General features: G+C 39.3%; 1 non-coding gene across 1 annotated transcript; it reads right to left on the minus strand.

Annotated features, from left to right (window-relative positions):
- Positions 1-4,021: 4,021 nt before the first annotated feature.
- Positions 4,022-4,094, minus strand: TRNAK-CUU (transfer RNA lysine (anticodon CUU)). Its single transcript has one exon. It is a non-coding gene; the product is annotated as a tRNA-Lys (tRNA).
- Between the last annotated feature and the right edge of the window lie 2,161 nt (positions 4,095-6,255).

The following is a 6,255-nucleotide window of genomic DNA, read 5'->3' on the forward strand; positions in this document are numbered from 1 at the left end:
AACACAATTACCAGTCAATATCAGAACGCATTGAAGAATATCAGGAAATAGCCGATTAAACCTGTGTGGAAAAAAGTCTTATTTGTGTTTTCTTCACTTTATTTTATAGTAAGATGATACATACTTTTTCTTTTACAGTGAATACATTAAGGTGTGGTATTGCCCCATTACACATCATCCAGACATGCATTCATATATTGCATGTTAACAATCAAAATATTGCAAATATTGTAAAGAGACTTTCAATTTCTATTTTTTTGGTCAAAAAGCACTAAAATTTTAGTTGTTTTCGCCCAACGTGGGGCTCGAACCCACGACCCTGAGATTAAGAGTCTCATGCGCTACCAACTGAGCAAGCCGGGCTCCTTTGGATGCCCATAGTTTTCTTCCCTATCCCTGCACTGCCGGTTTCCACAGATAGGATGTATTTTTTTGGTCAAAAAGCACTACAATTTTAGTTGTTTTCGCTCAACGTGGGGCTCGAACCCACGACCCTGAGATAAAGAGTCTCATGCTCTACCGACTGAGCTAGCCGGGGTCCTTTGGATGCCTATAGTTTTCTTCCCTATCCCTGCACTGCTGCTTTCCACAGATAGGATGCTGTGTAATCATAGGCTCTGGTGGAGTTTGGAAAGAAAATACACATCAGCCACAGGTAGAAATAGTCTAAGAAAGTATCAAACACAATTACCAGTCAATATCAGAACGCATTGAAGAATATCAGGAAATAGCCGATTAAACCTGTGTGGAAAAAAGTCTTATTTGTGTTTTCTCCACTTTATTTTATAGTAAGATGATACATACTTTTTCTTTTACAGTGAATACATTAAGGTGTGGTATTGCCCCATTACACATCATCCAGACATGCATTCATATATTGCATGTTAACAATCAAAATATTGCAAATATTGTAAAGAGACTTTCAATTTCTATTTTTTTGGTCAAAAAGCACGAAAATTTTAGTTGTTTTCGCCCAACATGGGGCTCGAACCCACGACCCTGAGATTAAGAGTCTCATGCTCTACCGACTGAGCTAGTCGGGCTCCTTTGGATGCCTATAGTTTTCTTCCCTATCCCTGCACTGCCGTTTTCCACAGATAGGATGCTGTGTAATCATAGGCTCTGGTGGAGTTTGGAAAGAAAATACACATCAGCCAGAGGCAGAAATAGTCTAAGAAAGTATCAAACACAATTACCAGTCAATATCAGAACGCATTGAAGAATATCAGGAAATAGCCGATTAAACCTGTGTGGAAAAAAGTCTTATTTGTGTTTTCTCCACTTTATTTTATAGTAAGATGATACATACTTTTTCTTTTACAGTGAATACATTAAGGTGTGGTATTGCCCCATTACACATCATCCAGACATGCATTCATATATTGCATGTTAACAATGAAAATATTGCAAATATTGTAAAGAGACTTTCAATTTCTATTTTTTTGGTCGAAAAGCACTAAAATTTTAGTTGTTTTCACCCAACGTGGGGCTCGAACCCACGACCCTGAGATTAAGAGTCTCATGCTCTACCGACTGAGCTAGCCGGGCTCCTTTGGTTGCTTATAGTTTTCTTCCCTATCCCTGCAATGCCGTTTTCCACAGATAGGATGTATTTTTTTGGTCAAAAAGCACTAAAATTTTAGTTGTTTTCGCCCAAAGTGGGGCTCAAACCCACGACCCTGAGATTAAGAGTCTCATGCTCTACCGACTGAGCTAGCCGGGCTCCTTTGGATGCCTATAGTTTTCTTCCCTATCCCTGCACTGCCGTTTTCCACAGATAGGATGCTGTGTAATCATAGGCTCTGGTGGAGTTTGGAAAGAAAATACACATCAGCCAGAGGCAGAAATAGTCTAAGAAAGTATCAAACACAATTACCAGTCAATATCAGAACGCATTGAAGAATATCAGGAAATAGCCGATTAAACCTGTGTGGAAAAAAGTCTTATTTGTGTTTTCTCCACTTTATTTTATAGTAAGATGATACATACTTTTTCTTTAACAGTGAATACATTAAGGTGTGGTATTGCCCCATTACACATCATCCAGACATGCATTCATATATTGCATGTTAACAATGAAAATATTGCAAATATTGTAAAGAGACTTTCAATTTCTATTTTTTTGGTCAAAAAGCACTACAATTTTAGTTGTTTTCGCCCAACGTGGGGCTCGAACCCACGACCCTGAGATTAAGAGTCTCATGCTCTACCGACTGAGCTAGCCGGGCTCCTTTGGATGCCTATAGTTTTCTTCCCTATCCCTGCACTGCCGTTTTCCACAGATAGGATGTATTTTTTTGGTCAAAAAGCACTACAATTTTAGTTGTTTTCGCCCAACGTGGGGCTCGAACCCACGACCCTGAGATTAAGAGTCTCATGCTCTACCGACTGAGCTAGCCGGGCTCTTTGGATGCCTATAGTTTTCTTCCCTATCCCTGCACAGCCGCTTTCCACAGATAGGATGCTGTGTAATCATAGGCTCTGGTGGAGTTTGGAAAGAAAATACACATCAGCCAGAGGCAGAAATAGTCTAAGAAAGTATCAAACACAATTACCAGTCAATATCAGAACGCATTGAAGAATATCAGGAAATAGCCGATTAAACCTGTGTGGAAAAAAGTCTTATTTGTGTTTTCTCCACTTTATTTTATAGTAAGATGATACATACTTTTTCTTTTACAGTGAATACATTAAGGTGTGGTATTGCCCCATTACACATCATCCAGACATGCATTCATATATTGCATGTTAACAATGAAAATATTGCAAATATTGTAAAGAGACTTTCAATTTCTATTTTTTTGGTCAAAAAGCACTAAAATTTTAGTTGTTTTCACCCAACGTGGGGCTCGAACCCACGACCCTGAGATTAAGAGTCTCATGCTCTACCGACTGAGCTAGCCGGGCTCCTTTGGCTGCTTATAGTTTTCTTCCCTATCCCTGCAATGCCGTTTTCCACAGATAGGATGTATTTTTTTGGTCAAAAAGCACTACAATTTTAGTTGTTTTCGCTCAACGTGGGGCTCGAACCCACAACCCTGAGATTAAGAGTCTTCTCATGCTCTACCGACTGAGCTAGCCGGGCTCCTTTGGATGCCTATAGTTTTCTTCCCTATCCCTGCACTGCCGCTTTCCACAGATAGGATGCTGTGTAATCATAGGCTCTGGTGGAGTTTGGAAAGAAAATACACATCAGCCAGAGGCAGAAATAGTCTAAGAAAGTATCAAACACAATTACCAGTCAATATCAGAACGCATTGAAGAATATCAGGAAATAGCCGATTAAACCTTTGTGGAAAAAAGTCTTATTTGTGTTTTCTCCACTTTATTTTATAGTAAGATGATACATACTTTTTCTTTTACAGTGAATACATTAAGGTGTGGTATTGCCCCATTACACATCATCCAGACATGCATTCATATATTGCATGTTAACAATCAAAATATTGCAAATATTGTAAAGAGACTTTCAATTTCTATTTTTTTGGTCAAAAAGCACGAAAATTTTAGTTGTTTTTGCCATATTGGGGCTCGAACCCACGACCCTGAGATTAAGAGTCTCATGCTCTACCAATTGAGCTAGCCGGGCTCCTTAGGATGCCTATAGTTTTCTTCCCTATCCCTGCACTGCCGTTTTCCACAGATAGGATGCTGTGTAATCATAGGCTCTGGTGGAGTTTGGAAAGAAAATACACATCAGCCAGAGGTAGAAATAGTCTAAGAAAGTATCAAACACAATTACCAGTCAATATCAGAACGCATTGAAGAATATCAGGAAATAGCCGATTAAACCTGTGTGGAAAAAAGTCTTATTTGTGTTTTCTCCACTTTATTTTATAGTAAGATGATACATACTTTTTCTTTTACAGTGAATACATTAAGGTGTGGTATTGCCCCATTACACATCATCCAGACATGCATTCATATATTGCATGTTAACAATCAAAATATTGCAAATATTGTAAACAGACTTTCAATTTCTATTTTTTTGGTCAAAAAGCACTAAAATTTTAGTTGTTTTCGCCCAACGTGGGGCTCGAACCCACGACCCTGAGATTAAGAGTCTCATGCTCTACCAACTGAGCTAGCCGGGCTCCTTTGGATGCCTATAGTTTTCTTCCCTATCCCTGCACTGCCGTTTTCCACAGATGGGATGCTGTGTAATCATAGGCTCTGGTGGAGTTTGGAAAGAAAATACACATCAGCCAGAGGCAGAAATAGTCTAAGAAAGTATCAAACACAATTACCAGTCAATATCAGAACGCATTGAAGAATATCAGGAAATAGCCGATTAAACCTGTGTGGAAAAAAGTCTTATTTGTGTTTTCTCCACTTTATTTTATAGTAAGATGATACATACTTTTTCTTTTACAGTGAATACATTAAGGTGTGGTATTGCCCCATTACACATCATCCAGACATGCATTCATATATTGCATGTTAACAATCAAAATATTGCAAATATTGTAAAGAGACTTTCAATTTCTATTTTTTTGGTCAAAAAGCATTAAAATTTTAGTTGTTTTCGCCCAACGTGGGGCTCGAACCCACGACCCTGAGATTAAGAGTCTCATGCGCTACCGACTGAGCAAGCCGGGCTCCTTTGGATGCCCATAGTTTTCTTCCCTATCCCTGCACTGCCGGTTTCCACAGATAGGATGTATTTTTTTGGTCAAAAAGCACTACAATTTTAGTTGTTTTCACCCAACATGGGGCTCGAACCCACGACCCTGAGATTAAGAGTCTCATGCTCTACCGACTGAGCTAGCCAGGATCCTTTGGATGCCTATAGTTTTCTTCCCTATCCCTGCACTGCCGTTTTCCACAGATAGGATGTATTTTTTTGGTCAAAAAGCACTACAATTTTAGTTGTTTTCGCCCAACGTGGGGCTCAAACCCACAACCCTGAGATTAAGAGTCTCATGCTCTACCGACTGAGCTAGCCGGGCTCCTTTGGATGCCTATAGTTTTCTTCCCTATCCCTGCACTGCCGCTTTCCACAGATAGGATGCTGTGTAATCATAGGCTCTGGTGGAGTTTGGAAAGAAAATACACATCAGCCAGAGGCAGAAATAGTCTAAGAAAGTATCAAACACAATTACCAGTCAATATCAGAACGCATTGAAGAATATCAGGAAATAGCCGATTAAACCTGTGTGGAAAAAAGTCTTATTTGTGTTTTCTCCACTTTATTTTATAGTAAGATGATACATACTTTTTCTTTTACAGTGAATACATTAAGGTGTGGTATTGCCCCTTTACACATCATCCAGACATGCATTCATATATTGCATGTTAACAATCAAAATATTGCAAATATTGTAAAGAGACTTTCAATTTCTATTTTTTTGGTCAAAAAGCACTAAAATTTTAGTTGTTTTCGCCCAACGTGGGGCTCGAACCCACGACCCTGAGATTAAGAGGCTCATGCGCTACCAACTGAGCAAGCCGGGCTCCTTTGGATGCCTATAGTTTTCTTCCCTATCCCTGCACTGCCGGTTTCCACAGATAGGATGTATTTTTTTGGTCAAAAAGCACTACAATTTTAGTTGTTTTCGCCCAACATGGGGCTTGAACCCACGACCCTGAGATTAAGAGTCTCATGCTCTACCGACTGAGCTAGCCGGGCTCCTTTGGATGCCTATAGTTTTCTTCCCTATCCCTGCACTGCCGTTTTCCACAGATAGAATGCTGTGTAATCATAGGCTCTGGTGGAGTTTGGAAAGAAAATACACATCAGCCAGAGGCAGAAATAGTCTAAGAAAGTATCAAACACAATTACCAGTCAATATCAGAACGCATTGAAGAATATCAGGAAATAGCTGACTGAACCTGTGTGAAAAAAAGTCTTATTTGTGTTTTCTCCACTTTATTTTATAATAAGATGATACATACTTTTTCTTTTACAGTGAATACATTAAGGTGTGATATTGCCCCATTACACATCATCCAGACATGCATTCATATATTGCATGTTAACAATGAAAATATTGCAAATATTGTAAAGAGACTTTCAATTTCTATTTTTTTGGTCAAAAAGCACTAAAATTTTAGTTGTTTTCACCCAACGTGGGGCTCGAACCCACGACCCTGAGATTAAGAGTCTCATGCTCTACCGACTGAGCTAGCCTGGCTCCTTTGGCTGCCTATAGTTTTCTTCCCTATCCCTGCAATGCCGTTTTCCACAGATAGGATGTATTTTTTTGGTCAAAAAGCACTAAAATTTTAGTTGTTTTCGCCCAACGTGGGGCTCGA

This window comes from Ambystoma mexicanum, chromosome 4q (assembly GCF_040938575.1).
Source record: "Ambystoma mexicanum isolate Mex_15411 chromosome 4q, UKY_AmexF1_1, whole genome shotgun sequence".
NCBI lineage: Eukaryota > Metazoa > Chordata > Amphibia > Caudata > Ambystomatidae > Ambystoma > Ambystoma mexicanum.